Source organism: Bubalus kerabau, chromosome 6 (genome assembly GCF_029407905.1).
Source record: "Bubalus kerabau isolate K-KA32 ecotype Philippines breed swamp buffalo chromosome 6, PCC_UOA_SB_1v2, whole genome shotgun sequence".
Lineage (NCBI taxonomy): Eukaryota > Metazoa > Chordata > Mammalia > Artiodactyla > Bovidae > Bubalus > Bubalus kerabau.
The window spans coordinates 17,538,149-17,556,279 of record NC_073629.1 but is presented as its reverse complement, the minus strand read 5'-3'; the positions used below and the strand labels follow the sequence as shown (position 1 = coordinate 17,556,279).

At 43.0% G+C, this 18,131-nt stretch overlaps 1 pseudogene; it reads left to right on the top strand.

The window, feature by feature from the left end:
• Positions 1-8,869: 8,869 nt before the first annotated feature.
• Positions 8,870-9,967, top strand: LOC129656384 (ephrin type-B receptor 1-like; annotated as a pseudogene).
• The last annotated feature ends 8,164 nt before the right edge of the window (positions 9,968-18,131 follow it).

Sequence of the window (18,131 nt, the reverse complement as noted above, 5' to 3'; positions counted from 1 at the left end):
CCAGGGTATCTTCCAGACCAGGAATTGAATTGGGGTTTCCTGCATTGCAGGTGGATTCTTTACCAGCTGAGCTACCAGGGAAGCCCATAATGTATTCTGTATAGAAGTTAATTAGCCAAGTGACAATAAACAGCCTTGACGTACTCCTTTGCCAGTTTTGAACCTGTCAGTTGTTCCATGTCTGATTCTAACTGTTGCTTCTTTACCCACATACAGGTTTCTCAGGAGACAGGTAAGATGGTCTGGTATTCCCATCTCTTTAAGAATTTCCCACAGTTTGTTGTGATCCACACAGTCATAGACTTCAGCATAGTCAATGAAGCAGATGTTTTTATGGAATTCCCTTGCTTTCATTATGATCCAATGAATGCTGGCCATTTGATGTTTGGTTCCTCTACCTTGGGCTTCCCTGGTGGCGCAGAGGTTAAAGTGTCTGCCTGGAATGTGGGAGACCCGGGTTCGATCCCTGGGTTGGGAAGATCCCCTGGAGAAGGGAATGGCAACCCACTCCAGTACTCTTGCCTGGAGAATCCCATGGATGGAGGAGCCTGGTAGGCTACAGTCCATGGGGTCGCAAAGAGTCGGACAGGACTGAGCGACTTTACTTTCACTTTCACTTTCCTCTACCTAAACCCAGCTTGTACATCTGGAAGTCCTCAGTTTATGTACTACTGAAGCCTAGCTTGAAGGATTTTCAGCATAACCTTGCTATCATGTGAAATGGGTGAAATTATACAGTAATTTGACCATTTTTTTGGCATTGCCTTTCTCTGGGCTGGAATGAAAACTGATCTTTTCCAGTTCTGTGGCCACTGCTGAGTTTTCTAAATTTCCTGACAGATTGAGTGCAGCAGTTTCACAGCATCATCTTTTAGGATTTGAAACAGCTCAGCTGGAATTTCATCACTTCCACTAGCTTTGTTAGTAATAATGCTTCTTAAGCCTCACTTGACTTCACATTCCAGGATATTTGGCTCTAGGTGAGTGACCACACCATTGTGGTTATCAGGGTCATTAAGACCTTTTTTTTTTTTTTTGTATAGTTATTCTGTGTATTTTTGCTACCTCTTCTTAATCTCTTCTGCTTCTGTTAGGTCCTTACCATTTGTTCTTTATCATGCCCATCCTTGCATGAAATGTTCCCTTTATATTTTCCCTCTAATTTTCTAGAAGAGATTTTTAGTCATTCTCATCCTTTTGTCTGCCTCTATTTCTTTAAATTGTTCATTGAAGAAGACCTTCTTATCTCTCCTTGCTGTTCTCTAGAACTCTGCATTCAGTTGGGTACACCTTTCCCTTTTTCCTTTGCTTTTCACTTCTCTTCTTTCCTCAGCTATTTGTAAAGCTTCCTCAGACAATCACTTTGCCTTCTTGCGTTTCTTTTTTTTAGGATGGTTTTGGTCACTGCCTCCTGTACAATGTTACTAACTTCTGTCCAGAGTTCTTCAGGCACTCTGTCTACAAGATCTAATCCCTTGAATCTATTTGTTACCTTCACTGTATAATCATAAAGGATTTGATTTAGGTCATACCTGAATGGTCTAGTGATTTTTCCTACTTTCTTCAATTTAAGCCTGGATTTTGCAATAAGGAGCCAATGATGTGAGATATAGTCAGCTCCAGGTCTTGTTTTTGATGACTGTATGGAGCTTCTCCATCTTTGGCTGCAAAGAACATAATCAGTATAATTTTGGTGTTGACTATCTGGTGATGTTCATGTGCAGTCATCTCTTGTGTTGTTGGAAGAGGGTGTTTGCTATGACCAGTATATTCTCATGACAAAACTTTTTTAGCCTTTGCCCTGATTCATTTTTTACTCCAAGGTCAAACCTGCCTGTTATTCTGGGTATCTCTTAACTTCCTGCTTTTGCATTCCAATTCCCTATGATGAAAAAGACATATCCTTTTTTTTTTTTTTTTTTTAGTGTTAGTTGTTGAAGGTGTTGTAGGTCTTCAAAGAACTGGCCAACTTCAGATTCTTAGGCATCAGTGGTTGGGGCATAGACTTGGATTACTGTGATGTTGAATGGTTTGCCTGGAAATGAACTGAGATCACTTTGTTGTTTTTGAGGTTGCACCCAATACTGCTTTTGAACTCTTGTTGACTATGTGGGCTACTCCATTTCTTCTAAGGGATTCTTGCCCACAGTAGTAGATATAATAGTCATCTGAATTAAATTTGCCCATTTCCATCCATTTTAGTTCACTGTTTCCTAAAATGTCAATGTTCAATCTTGCCATCTCCTGCTTGACCACGCCCAATTTACTTTGATTCATGGACCTAAACTTCCAAGTTCCTATGCAATATTGTTCTTTATAGCATTGGATTTTACTTTCACCACCAGACACATCCACAACTGAGTGTTTCTGCTCTGATCCAGCCCCTTCATTCTTTCTGGAGCTATTAGTAATTTCCCCTTGCTCTTCACCAGTAGCATACTGAACACCTTCTGACCTGAGGGGCTCATCTCCCAATATCATTTCTTTTTACCTTTTCATACTATTCATGGGGTTCTTGTGGCAAGAATATTGGACTGAGTTGCCATTTCCTCCTCCAGTAGACCACTGGAGCTTATGTCAGAGCTCTTCACTATGACCCATCCATCTTGGGTGGCCCTGCCTGGTATGCCTCATAGCTTCATTGAGTCACGCAAGCCCCCTTGCGATGACAAGGCTGTGAACCATGAAGGGGCAGAAAGTGAAGAGAAATGAAAAAGCCTCTTGATGAGGGAGAAAGAGGAGAGTGATCTTAGAAAAACTAAAATCATGGCATCTGGTCCCATCACTTCATGGCAAATAGAAGGGGGAAAAGTGGAAGCAGTGACAGATTTTATTTTCTTGGGCTACAAAATCACTGTGGATGGTGACTGCAGCCATGAAATTAAAAGACGCTTGGTCCTTGTAAGGAAAGCTATGACAAACTTAGCATATTAAAAAGCAGAGACATCACTGTGATGACAAAGGTCTGTGTAGTCAAAGCTATGGTTTTTCCAGTAGTCATGTATGGATGTGAGGGTTGGACCATAAAGAAGGCTGATTGCCAAAGAATTGATGTTTTTGAACTGTGGTGCTCTTGAGAGTCCTTTGGACTGCAAGGAGATCAAACCAATCAATCCTAAAGGAAATCAACCCTGAATATTCATTGAAAGGACTGTTGCTGAAGCTGAAGCTCCAATACTTTGGCTACCTGATGTGAAGATCTGACTCATTAGAAAAGATCCTGATGCTGGGAAAGATTGAAGACAAAAGGAGAAGCTGGCAGCAGAGGATAAGATGGTTAGATAGAATTTCTGACTCAGTGGAAATGAATTTGAACAAAATCTGGAGGATAGAGGAGGACAGAGGAGTCTGTTTGATTACTGTTTGTGTTGTCTTTTCAAAGGCTTGATGTTTGAATAAAGGTATACTCTTGTTGGGCTTCCCTGGTGGCTCAGATTATAAAGAATCCACTTGTAATTTAGGAGACCCAGATTCTTTTCCTGGGTCCAGAAGTTGCCCTGGAGAAGCGAATAGCAACCCACTCCAGTAATCTTGCCTGGAGAATTCCATGGACAGAGGAGCCTGGCAGGATACAATCCCTGGGGTCACAAAGAGTCAGACATGACTGAGTGATTCACACACACACACACACACACTCACACAGATTTGTTACCAAAGGTTTGTCTGCAAGAACATGATGCATTTCTATGGTTAACAACTCTAAGCAGAAAAATGAACTTTTTATATGAATTGCTAAGGAAACTGAAACTTTTTCTTCAGTTAGCAAGGTAGCATGATTGCAGTCTCTGAGCCTCCTGTCCAGGGAAGACCTGGTGCTCTGAGCAGAGAGGACCCACTCACAAATCACCTCTGGCTTCCTTCCATACTCATGTGCTAACTATGGAATACTAGGAACTAAAAGCAATTTCGGGGAATGGCTTTTGTGTACTTTTGTCACCAGAGTTTCCAGTGAACCAAAATGATGCCATCTTGACAAGAGGTAAAGGCACAGCGCAAGTGGTCAGAAAGTCAGAGTCAGCGTCCACCAGCGCTGACGACGGTGAAGAGCTCTTCCAGGCAGGACAGTGAGGCCTTGGCAGTGGTGCAGCTGCATCTTACCAGCCTCTGGTTGGGATGAGTTACCATCCCCCAGTGCCTCTTCTTACCTGTCTTTTGAGATGCAGCCTGTGGTTGCACTGTTTGAGACGCTGTTTCCTAAGCAAGGTGTAGCAGTGCAGCTCAAGCTGGGATCTAGCAGTGAGCCAAGGAGTCAAACCTTGCTTTCAAAACAATTGCAGGGGACACTGACAGATAAGCAAACAAACATGCATTATAAAGTGACTGAATTCCTTGTAAGGACTATGAAGAAAAATTAAGCATGGGTAAAAGGAGAAAAATTGATGAGAATTATTAATTAGATATAAGAGTTATGGTAGTCCCATAAATACCTTTTATGATGCAGTATGCATAAATGTAAAAGTGAATCAAAATGCATGGGTCATGGTGAGGGGAGGATGGAGTGATCATGGTTACTGTCTAGGCTGCCTAGAGAAGAAATCATCTTCTGATAAATCTCTCTTAAATACATCAATGCTTCTCCAGATTGGTAGTCTAATGCCCCATCATCTCTCACTTGAAGCACATTTTAATCTTGGCCCCTCTTCCCTTCATAAGGCACACCCACGATTTTCCTTGCAGGGACAATCCCATGGACAGAGGAGCCTGGCAGGCTACAGTCTATGGGGTCACAAAGAGTCTGACATGACTGTGTAACACTTATTTCACTTTCATATCCACTTGGCTAATAAGGTGACAGTGTAGTTAGTTTCAATGAAGTTTGCAAATAATTTTGTAAACTGAACCAGCAAAATAACATCAACCATGAAAGTTAAGTGGGGCTTCCCAGTTGACTCAGTGGTAAAAAATCTGCCTGCAGCACAAGGAGACGAGAGTTCAAACCTTGGGTTGGAAAGATCACCTGGAGGATGAAAATGGTAGCCCACTCCAGATTCTTGCCTGGGAATTCCCATGGACAGAGGAGCCCGGTGGGCTGCAGTCCAGAAGGTGGCAAAGAGTCGGATGGGACGGAGCACACACGCACATGCAAGTTAGCACTAACATTTTTTCTACCAAAAAGGAAAACTGTCAAAAACTGAAAACAAATTTTAAGTTTACTCTATTGGAGTTAAATCTTTTCCTGGGGAAAATTCACTTTCCACCATTGATACAGAATTATATTTTCTATTTTTGGACAAATAAATGCTACTTTTTCTGCCTTTGCAGAGAAGTCTGCCTTTTCATGCATTCCCACACTTTTTGTGTCTCTTTTTTCCATAATTCTGCATCCCAGCCTATATCCTATCAAACAATCCATTAACACAGGAACAAATGTGCTTTGTAATCAAAATTATTTTTATTAAATTTTCTTTTCCAGTTCTTTATGTATCCCATTCAGTGGCCCTCAATAATTCATGATTATAGAAAATACCAACTTTATTTATAGGAATTGTAAAGAATCTTCAAAACATGAGGGAAAAGAACTTAACAAACACATTTCTAACTACTGAAAATTATGTATAAGGATCGGTGGGGAAAAGATGTGTTCTAAGAATTTCTCTGCCTTTAAGAACCAATATATAGTAAAGAAAACAGGAATTTTTGTTGTATGTACAGCATGAGTCAAAGTGTACAAAGATGCATTATTATGAGCTATCTTAAGTATGGGATTTCCTCAAAAAAGTGAAAATTAGAAATACCATAGGATCCAGCTATTCCAATTCTAGGTATTTTTCCTCAGAAAATAAGAACAGTAATTTCAAAAGACATAGATACCTCTACGTTCCCTGCAACATTATTTAAAAAGCCAAGCCAAGATATACAAGAGCCCTAAATGTCCACCAGCAGATAAATGGATAAAGAAGATGTAGTACATACATTCAATGGAATGCTGATGCTGCTAAGTTGCTTCAGTCGTGTCCGACTCTGTGCGACCCCATAGATGGCAGCCCACCAGTCTATCCCGTCCCTGGGATTCTCCAGGCAAGAACACTGGAATGGGTTGCCATTTCCTTCTCCAATGCATGAAAGTGAAAACTGAAAGTGAAGTCACTCAGTCGTGTCCGACTCCCAGCGACCTCATGGACTGCAGCCCACCAGGTTCCTCCGCCCATGGGATTTTCCAGGCAAGAGTACTGGAGTGGGGTGCCATCGCCTTCTCCACATGGAATGCTACTCAGCCATAAAATGGAATGAAATCTTGCCGTTTGTGACATGAAAGAACATAGAGTGTATTACACTAAGTGAAATAAGAGTGAGAAGGACAAATACAGTACAGTTTCACTTGTATGTGGAATCGTTAAAACAAAATTCACAGTACACATAAGAAAACAGAAAAAGAGTCATAGATACAGAGAACAAATGTGATTGCCAGAGAGAAGAGATAATAAAAGAAATTGGAAAGGGAAATTGAGACTTACAAGCTTTCAGTTACAAATAAATGAGTAAGGAGTTGAAACATACAGCATGGAGACTATAGTCAATAATATAAGTTTGCTTGCAGATGTAACTAGAATTATTGTGGGGATCATTTGTAATCCACAGAAATATTAAATCATTATGATGGGTGCCTGGAACTATCATTGTTGTAAGTGAATTACACTTCAATTTTTAAAAAGTACAAAGAACTAGGAAATAAGCAAGCCCTACACAAATCTCTAGCAAATTCTCCATGGGTGCAATGATTCTCTTTTCATGAATAATGACATGTTTAATAATAAATATTGAAATTTTGAAGAAAAGATTCAAAATAGGAAAGTACATCATAGATCAGGATTAAACAACTCAGAAATGAATGCACATTGCTCCAAAGATTAATAAAACATTGAAAATATCATTGTAGATAAATTTCAAATTAAGAGAAATATAATAAAAATGTATTATAAGAATGTAGAGTATGAAGGAAATTCTTAAACCCTATTGAATAAAAATTTCTGGAAAGTAAATATAGCAAAAAAAATTGAAAGCTATTTGATGAATGTGTCAAAAGTGGAAGATAGATCTGATATATGAATGATTGGAATAAATGGGAAAAAAATCAAAGCCAAGATGGAAAGCAAATACTAAACATTATCATGCAAATTGTTCTGAAAGTAAAAAAAAGTTTGAAACTGTTTATTAAACAGAACTATGAGAATTAACTTGCAATGACTAATAGCAAATGATGTTCTGGAAATATTATTGGGCTTTAAAGAAAAACAAAAGGCCTCTGGATATCTAGAATAAAAGAACAAGTGACATATAAGGAAACAAAAATTAGAATTTTATCAACCTTTATGGAGAGAAATACCCTGTGTCAGAAGTAAACAGGGCAACACAGTTAAGATACTCAAGGAGAGACACGATGATGCATGAATTCTTTTCCAGACAAAATGATTGGGTATCAAAAGTCCATACATCCAAGTCATCATGAAAGACCTAAGGTAATAACATTGCCTTGACTAATGGGAAAAACAGACTTCAGAAAACAGAATCCTTTGAAAGACAGACACAAGGACAGATGGTGGATACTAAATTTACAGTTCCTTACTCAAATGAGATGAATGAGCATTACATAAGAGAGGGAGCGGACGCTAGGGTGACTGCCTTATAATTATCCACTGAGTTCTACCTCCTTTCAGAGTGCTTTCTTATGTGTGTTTGATTTTATGGAAAATCAATTTAAAGGCAACTAGATGGATAAATAAATTTTAATATAAAAAACTTTAACTACAGAACAAACATACATAACTGAACATATCGAATATAAATACACATAATAGAAAAAAAAAACTGTAGATAATACTAAAACTAAATCTATACGACCAAACTGAGCTTGTACTAAATACGGGCCTCAGGAGATGAGCAGTGAGCCCTCTCTCAATGTTTGTCCAGATAAGGCTCCTAATGGCCTGTGGGCTCCATCCTCTCAGAGGCCCAGCCTGGAGTCCAGGATTGAGACCAGAACCTGCAACACAAACACAGGTGATGGAGTCCTTCGGGAGCTGCAGAGTCAGACAGAAGGGGGTTTTCTGGACAGGGTGTGCAGGACCCAAGCACAGCCTCAGGATCTGGACATGACCTTGGGCCCTGATGTCCCCGGGGGTCAGTCCACAAGGCACTGGATCTGTTTGCTGCTCTTTGCTGAGGGAGTTGTCTGTTAGTAGGGAGTGTCTCTCCAGTGTTCTTGCCTGAAGAATCCCAGGGACAGAGGAGCCTAGTGGGCTGCTGTCTATGGGGTCGCACAGAGTCAGACACGACTGAAGAGACTTAGCAGCAGCAGCAGCAGCAGCAGGGAGTATCTAGAAAGGTCCCACAGGAGTAATTCCACCTGGGTATCTGGCCAGCAGCCTTCAACTGACAGGTCCCCTGGACAGTGAGACTCAGACAGAGGAATGGGGGGGGCTCTGGGATCTTGGACTAAAAGGCCAAGTCCCCCCTCCCCTGGGGCCCTGGGAGGAGCAGGAAGTCAGATGCCACAGGAGTGGGGGAACCTGCCCGCCCATCCTACACTCAATACAACTGCTCTTGAGACCTGCATATCAGAAATGGACAGACACCAGTAGTCTCTAATTCCCGTAATAATCCTTTCTAACCCCCAAACTCTTCTGATGTTTATGATTTTAAAGTATTAATTGCTATTTTAATAAAAATATATATTGTATATGTTTAGTGTATTGCAACATTAAAGTTTACAGAAGACTGTTTTTTAAACTGTAATAAAACAAGTTATATGTTATTAATGACAGAATTGGAATAAAAAATAGAAGAATTGTGGGTTTGGGGGGTGAGTGTATGATGTTCAGGTGGACCTTGAAGTTACCCACAGGAGAGCAAGGTGCAGGCTGAGAAGACGATGGAGATGGAAGTCCAAGGCTTCACCCCTTCCACTGTTTCCCTCATGCACAGGTCAGTGCCACCATGAGGAGCATCATGTTGTCATGGCCACAGCTCGAGCAGCCCAATGGCATCATCCTGGAATATGAGATCCAGTACTGTGAGAAGGAACACAATAAGTTCAACTCCTCCATGGCCAGGAGCCAGACTAACACTGTACGGATCAATGGCCTGCAGCCTGGCATGGTATTCGGCGGCAGCTGGGGTGGTGTTCGTGGTGGCCATGTCCATTGTCTGCAGCAGGAAACGTGCTTACAGCAAAGAAGCTGTGTACAGCAAAGAGATCATCAGAGCAGGAGGGTTTGGAGAGGTGCACAAGGGGCATTGGAAACTTCTGGGCAAGAGGGAAATCTATGTGGCCATCAAGATGCTGAAGGCTGGGTACTCAGACAAGCAGTGATGGGACTTTCTGAGTGAGGCGAGCGTCATGGGGCAGTTTGGCCATCCTTGAGAGGCAACATCCCAGTGAGATGGATGGCTCTGGAGGCCATTGCCTACCGGAAGTTAACGTCTGCCAGTCCTCTGGCGCTACAGGATTGTCATGTGGGAAGTCACGTCGTTTGGAAAGAGACCCTACTAGGACAGGTCCAACCAAGATGTTATCAATGCCATTGAGCAGGACTATGGGCTGCCCCTGCCCATGGACTGCCCAGCTGCTCTACACCAGCTCATGCTGGACTATTGGCAGAAGGACAGTAACAGCCAACCCTGCTTTGCAGAGATTGTCAATACTCTGGACAAGATGATCTGGAACCTGGCAAGCCTCAAGACTGTGGCTACCATCACCACCATTCCTTCCCAGCCCCTGCTCCACTGCTCCATCCCAGACTTCACGACCTTCACCACCATGGATGACTGGCTCAGTGCCATCAAGATGGTCCAGTACAGGGACAGCTTCCTCACTGCCAGCTTCACATCCCTCCAGCTGGTCACCCAGATGACATCAGAAGACCTCCTGAGAAAAAGGGTCACCTCGGCAGGTCATCAGAAGATGGTTCTGAACAGCATTCTATCTCTAAGGGTCCAGATGAGTCAGTCACCAATGGCAATGACATGACAACTCTTGTTTTCTGTGGAGAGGAGAGGAGGGGAAAGGACCAGGCTCAAGGGGGAACCAGAAGTTGACTACTGTGGAATATTCTGGAGAGACTGGCTTCTCACCTAAGAAATGCATTCTCATAACAAAGAATAAGCTGGACCTATTCTAATAGGCAACCTTCATTTCTCAGTGACTGATTAAGATGCCTTGGGAACCAAATATGTAATGATAAAAATACACAAAGGTGATGTTCAGTGGAAGTGAACACAAAACAGTATGCATCGAAGACCCCAAGAGTGAACTCAGCTCACACCCTGGGTGGGCTGGAGTCATCCTTTGGCAAGAAAATAGGGAAGGAGGTTGGGGGGAGAAACAGAAGCAGTTTCTCATTTTCTTCCTCACCAATGACGTTCTTTTCTCCTTTCGTCCTCCTCCCCACGAGCCCTCTCCCTCCCCACACATCTATCTCCCTTTGCTCATGACTCGTGTAGGGAAGTTTCTTCAAACAAACCCCAGCTCCTGAGACTCAAGATGTTCTGCCAGTTGCCAAAGGACCTTGCTGACCACTGCATGGGGGATCCAATCAATTCAATTAATGTCTTCATATTGAAGAAGAGATGTACCTTCAGTAGAAAACCTTGTTTTTCTTTTGTTTGCATTTTCTGCAAAAAGGAAAAAGAAACCAAAAATTGGGGGCTGGGGGGAATGCAAGAGCACACCTATGTATGTCTGTGTTATCAAGTAACCACTTGTTCATAACAGATGCAAACAAGAAAGACCTGGGAAGTCTTTGCCCCTGGAAAATCCACAGGGGCTGGAGCGTGTTGTTGGTTTGGTTTTCTGATTGGCCCCATTGGCCTGTTGGCTCAATGGGGAGAGAGAGTAGGGAGAAAAATAAAATGAAAAGGGGAAAAATCTCCGGAGAGCTTGCAAATAAATTTGGACAGGAAACAGGTGATTGGTTTGAATTGGATGTACCGTGGGCCATTTGAGAATGATACTTACCAATTCTTTATTCTTGGTGACATCTGAAGAGAAGGAGAAGGAAGTTGTTTCTGGAGAATGTTCTTCCACATCCCCGGAATCTACAATTCAAGATGGTGAGGAAGAGAGTTCTTCTTCCCCTCGTCTGGAGACTGGTTTCATTTCAGTTCAGTCGCTCAGTCGTGTGCAACTCTCTGCGACCCCATGAACCGCAGCATGCCAGGCCTCCCTGTCCATCACCAACTCCTGGAGTCCACCCAAACCCATGTCCATTGAGTCGGTGATGCCATCCAACCATCCCATCCACTGTCGTCCCCTTCTCCTCCTGCCCTCAATCTTTCCCAGCATCAGGGTCTTTTCAAATGAGTCAGCTCTTTGCATCAGGTGGCCAAAGTATTGGAGTTTCAGCTTCAACATCAATCCTTCCAATGAACACTCAGGACTGATCTCCTTTACGATGGACTGGTTGGATCTCCTCGCAGTCCAAGGGACTCTCAAGAGTCTCCTCCAACACCACAGTTCAAAGTATTAATTCTTCAGCGCTCAGCCTTCTTCACAGTCCAACTCGCACATCCATACATGACCACTGGAAAAACCATAGCCTTGACTAGACGGACCTTTGTTGACAAAGTAATGTCTCTGCTTTTGAATATGCTATCTAGGTTGGTCATAACTTTCCTTCCAAAGAGTAAGCGTCTTTTAATTTCATGGCTGCAGTCACCATCTGCAGTGATTTTGGAGCCCAGAAAAATAAAGTCTGACACTGTTTCCACTGTCTCCCCATCTATTTGCCTTGGAGACTGGTTTAAGTCCTATGAAATCCGAGGAACGTTTCAGATGTGTCTGTGTTATATTCCTTCTTGTACCTCATTGTTCGATTCATTTTTGTAAATTCTACAGAACATTTAAATATTTTTCATTTCTTCTTTTACCTTAATCTCCTTGCTAATTTTATCTGATTAAAATAAGCAGAAGCATGTCTGGGTTTACAATGAAAAAACAGAAAAAATTGGAATAAAAAATAAAAGGAACATGGGTAACTTGAATTCTCTCATGCATCCCAAGTACACACTGCACTGAGCTGCTTTCTGCTGTTTCTTTAGTTGGAATTGGACACATGCACAGAAGAATCTATGTAACCTCCAACTCCAGTTGAGAAATGGTGCCCCAAGGTGACCCAGGACCCCTAGGGCTCCAGAGGCTGAGGGACCCCAGGCTCAGTTCCTTCTCAGGCTAGCTGGGATGGTCAGGACCAAGGAGCACCCACAGGGATGCAGAGCTGCAAGGTGACTGCCTACCTGAATGAGCTCTGAGCACCTGTGTCTCCTCCACTCTATTCCCAGGAGCCTAGAACTAGGGAGGGTGGGTCCACCCCAACTTCTCACTACAGCTGATTTTGAACTAGGGATGCTTCCTGATGCCTTTAGGGGGTTGGGAGGGCAGAGCTGGGTCCTACAGAAGGAGATGAGGAACCCGCCAGTGAGGATCTTCAAAGAGAACATGCTGGAACAGCAGCTCCTGAACTCATACACACAGTGACCCCACAGTGCCCCCCAGCCTCCCTGCTAACATAGAGCTGCCAGAGGACCCAGCCCAACAATCTCAGGGGCATCTGTGGATGGGGACCTGTGCTCTGGGGAGATGTGCTCAGGACATCCTCAAATCTGCATAGATTATTACCACCCTCTTGTCTCCACTTTTGTGGTCACATTCAACAGCTGCCCCCAGTGTTTTTGCCAATGTTTCTGAAACACCAGCAAGAGAGTTGGGGACGTGATGGACACACATGCCCTCATCTGCCTCATCTTTTCATCCCAGGCTGCACGTTCACACTTGCTCTTTCCAATCCTTTTCTTTATCATCACCATTGACATCCTCAAAAACTTTCCTCAAGGACATGAGCAGAGAATGTTCTGACATCTGAAAGGAAGAGATCAGGCAGCCAGGTCCAAGGCCTCCCAGGGCAGGAAAGCATCCATATAGCATAGACCAGGGCAGTGCAAACTTCATGGGGGCCCTTCAGCTGCATGGGTCCAGACCTACTGACTTCAGCCTCAACTCCTGCTCAAGTCACCCATGGTGACAAAGCCAGGTTCAATGGTGCAGACCTGAGGTCAGGAGCCAAGGCAATGCTAAGAAAGTGGGGGAAGAGGGCTGCAGACAGATTTCATAGATTTTATATAAGCTCCCAGGATCCAAAGTGCCTATAAGAGAACAGGTCCTCCGGAAGGATAATCATAAAAGGATGGAAAGAGGAGATGGGAAAGGTTTATAAGGAAGAGTCTATGTATCAGAAAAACAAAAAAAATTTTTTAAATATGGAAGAGGAAATAAATGACCTGCATGTTCTTGCTCTTGTTCTCTGAATCTTCATTATCTGCCATCCAGTTTTCTGGTGTCTGAGGGTGGTGGCCATGTTAAGTGGCTATGGGAAAGCAAAGAGGAGATTTAGGGTCAGGATGCGATCTGGAGACTGTAGGTTACAGCTGCGAGACATGTGCTACGCAGAGATTCGTGACCTCTGGAGGAGAGGATTTTGTTCCAGGGTCAGAGACCAGGCTTGATCACTAGGAGCTTTCTGTGTAATGGAGTTTTATTAAACTATAAAAGAGACAGAGAAAGCTTCTGACATAGACATCAGAAAGGGGTAGAAAGAATGCCCACTTGCTAGTTTTTAGCAAGGTGTTACATACGTTTTCAATGCAAAGCAAGGCATTATATACTTTTCCAATGCAAAGCAAGGCGGAATATACTTGATCAGTGCAAAGAAATAGGGGAATACAATAGAATGGGAAAGACTACAGATCTCCTCAAGAAAATTAGACATACTAAAGGAAGAGTTCATGCAAAGATGGACACAATAAAGAAAAGAAATGGTATGGACCTAACAGAAGCAGAAAATATTAATAAGACCTGGCAAGAATACACAGAAGACTATATAAAAAAGATCTTCATGACCCAGATGACCACAATGGTGTGATCATTCACCTAGAGCCAGACATCCTAGAGTGCAAAGTCAAGTGGGCCTTAGGAGGCATCACTATAAACAAAGCTAGTGGAGGTGATGGAATTCCAGTTGAGCTATTTCAAATCCTGAAAGATGATGCTGTGAAAGTGCTGCACTCAATATGCCAGCAAATTTGGAAAACTCAGCAGTGGCCACCGAACTGGAAAAGGTCAGTTTTCATTCCAATCCCAAAGAAAGACAATGCCAAAGAATGCTCAAAATACCTCACGATTGCACATATCTCACATGCTAGTAAAGTAATGCTCAAAATTCTCCAAGGCAGGCTTCAACAGTATGTGAACCGAGAACTTCCAGATGCTCAAACTGGATTTGGAAAAGGCAGAGGAACCAGAAAGCAAGTTGCCAATATTTGTTGGATCATAGAAAAATCAAGAGAATTCCAGAAAAATGACTACTTCTGCTTCATTGACTATGATAAAGCCTTTGACTGAGTGGATCACAACAAATGGGAAAATTCTTAGAGAGATGGGAATTCCAGACCACCTTACCTGCCTTCTGAGAAACCTGCATGCAGGTCAAGAAGCAACAGTTAGAACCAGACATGGAACAACAGACTGGTTCCAAACTGGGAAAGGAGTACACCAAGGCTATATATTGTCACCCTGCTGATTTAACTTATAGGCCAAGTACATCATGTGAAATGCTGGGCTGAATGAACCACAGCTATCAAGATTGCCAGGTGAAATATCAATAACCTTGGATATACAAATGACACCACCCTTATGGTAGAAAGTGAAGAGGAACTAAAGAGCCTCTTGATGAAAGTGAAAGAGAGTGGAAAAGTTGGCTTAAAACTCAACATTCAAAAAATTAAACTCATGGCATCCAGTCCCATCATGGTCAATAGATGGGAAATCAATGGAAACAGACTTTATTTTCTTGGGCACTGAGATCACTGCAGATGATGACTGCAGCCATGAAATTAAAAGACACTTGCTTCTTGGAAGAAGTTCAGTTCAGTCGCTCAGTCATGTCTGACTCTTTGCGACCCCATGGACTGCAGCATGCCAGGCATCCCTGTCCATCACCAATTCCCAGAGCTCGCTCAGACTCATGTGCATCGAGTCAGTGATGCCATTCAACCACCTCATCCTCCGCCGTCCCCTTCTCCTCCTGCCTTCACTTTTATCCCAGCATCAGGGTCTTTTCCAATTAATCTGTTCTTCACATCAGGTGGCCAAAGTATTGGAGTTTCAGCTTCAGCATCAGTCCTTCCAGTGAATATTCAGGACTGATTTCCTTTAGGATTGACTATTTGGATCTCCTTGCAGTCCAAGGGGAGAAGGCATTGGCACCCCACTCCAGTACTCTTGCCTGGAAAATCCCATGGATGGAGGAGCCTGGTGAGCTACAGTCCATGGGATTGCTAAGTGTCGGACATGACTGGGCGACTTCACTGTCACTTTTCACTTTCCTGCATTGGAGAAGGAAATGGCAACCCACTCCAGTGTTCTTGCCTGGAGAATCCCAGGGATGGGGGAGCCTGATGGGCTGCCGTCTATGGGGTCACACAGAGTCGGACACGACTGAAGCGACTTAGCAGCAGCAGCAGTCCAAGGGACTCTCAAGAGTCTTCTCCAACAACAGAGTCCAAAAGCATCCATTTTTCAGCCCTCAGCTTTCTTTACAGTCCAACTCGCACATCCATACGTGACTACTGTGATTGTGCTTTTCATTCTGACTGCCCTCTAACGGATAAGGACAGGAGGCTGATGGAGAAAAGTTATGACAAACCTAGACAGCATATTAAAAAGCAGACATGTTACTTTACTGACTAAGGTCTGTCTAGTCAAAGCTATGCTTTTTCCAGTAGTCATGTATGGATGTGAGGGTTGGACCATAAAGGAAGCTGAGCGCTGAAGAATTGATGGTTTTGAACTGCAGTGCTGAAGAAGACTCTTGAGAATCCCTTAGACAGCAAGATCAAACCAATCATCATCTTTCAGGATTTGAAATAGCTCAACTGGAATTCCATCACCACTAGTTTTGTTCATAGTGATGCTTCCTAAGGCCCACTTTACTTCACACTCCAGGATATCTGGCTCAAGGTGAGTGATCACACCATCGTGGTTACCTGCGTCATGAAGATCTTTTTTGTATAGCTCTTCTGTGTATCGTTGCTACCTCTTAATATTTTCTGCCTCTGTTAGGTCCATACCATTTCTGTCCTTTATTGTGCCCATCTTTGCATGAAATGTTCCCTTGATATCTCTAATTTTCTTGAAGAGACCTCTAGTCTTTCCCATTCTATTGTTTTCCCCTATTTCTTTGCACTGATCAAGTACATTCCGCCTTGCTTTGCATTGCAAAAGTATATAATGCCTTGCTTTGCATTGAAAACGTATGCAACACCTTGCTAAAAACTAGCAAGCAGGCATTCTTTCTACCCCATTCTATTGTTTTCTGATTCTATTGTTTTCCTCTATTTCTTTGCATTGATCGCTGAGGAAGGCTTGCTTAACTCTCCTTGCTATTCTTTGGAACTCTGCATTTTGATGAGTATATTTTTCCTTTTCTCTTTTGCCTTTCACGTCTCTTCCTTTCTCAGCTATTTGTAAGGCCTCTTCAGACAACCATTTTGCCTTTTTGCTTTTCTTTTCCTTGGGATGGTTTTGATCACTGCCTCCTGTACAATGTTACAAATCTCTATCCATAGTTCCTCAGGCACACCGTCTATCAGATGAAGTCCTTTTAATCTATTTGTCACTTTTGCTGTATAATTGTAAGGTATTTTATCATATTTTGTCATACCTGAATGGTCTAGTGGTTTTCCATACTTTCTTCAATTTAAGTCTGAATTTGGCAATAAGGAGTTCATGATCTGAGCCACAGTCAGCTCCTGGTTTTGTTTTTGCTGACAGTATAGAGCTCCTTCATCTTTGGCTGCAAAGAATGTAATCAGATTTCAAAACTGATTATCTGGTGGTGCCCACATGTAGAGTTGTCTCTTGTGTTGTTGGAAGACGGTGTTTGCTATGACCAGTGCCTTCTCTTGGCAAAACTCTGTTAACCTTTGCCCTGCTTCATTTTGTATTCCAAGGCCCAATTTGCCTGTTACTCCAGTTGTTTCTTGACTTCCTACTTTTGCATTCCAATCCCCTATGATGAAAAGGACAACTTTTTTGAGTATTAGTTCTAAATAGTCTTGTAGGTCTTCATAGACACATTCAACTTCAGCTTCTTTGGCATTAGTAGTTGGGGCATAGACTGGGATTACTGTGATAGTGAATGGTTTGCCTTGGAAACAAACAGAGATCATTCTGTCATTTTTGAGATTGCACCTAAGTACTGCATTTCAGACTCTTTTGTTGACTATGAGGACTACTCCATTTCTTCTAACAGATTCTTGCCCACAGTAGTAGACATAATGATCATCTGAGTTAAATTCGCCCATTCCAGTCCATTTTAGTTCACTGATTTCTAAAATGTTGACGTTCACTCTTGCCATCTCCTGTTTACCTTGACTACTTCCAATTTACCTTGACCACTCCAGTACTCTTGCCTGGAAAATCCCATGGACGGAGGAGCCTGGAGGGCTGCAGTCCATGGGGTCGCTGAGGGTCGGACACGACTGAGCGACTTCACTTTCACTTTTCACTTTCATGCATTGGAGAAGGAAATGGCAACCCACTCCAGTGTTCTTGCCTGGAGAATCCCAGAGACAGGGAAGTCTGGTGGGCTGCTGTCTATGGGGTCGTACAGAGTTGGACACGACTGAAGCGACTTAGTAGTAGTAGCAGTGGACCTAACATTCCAGGTTCCTACATGATATCATTCTTTACAGCATCACATTTTACTTCCATCACCAGTCAAATCCACAACTGGGCATTGTTTTCACTTTGGCTCATCCTCTTCATTCTTTCTGGAGCAATTTCTCTGCTCTTCTGCAGTAGTATATTGGACACCTACTGAGCTGCTGCTACTGCTGCTGCTAAGTCACTTCAGTCGTGTCCGACTCTGTGTGACCCCATAGACAGAAGCCCACCAGGCTCCCCTGTCCCTGGGATTCTCCAGGCAAGAACACTGGAGTGGGTTGCCATTTCCTTCTCCAATGCATGAAAGTGAAAAGTGAAAGGGAAGTCATTCAGTTGTGTCCGACTCCTAGCGACCCCATGGATTGCAGCCTACCAGGCTCCTCCGTCCATGGGACTTTCCAGGCAAGAGTACTGG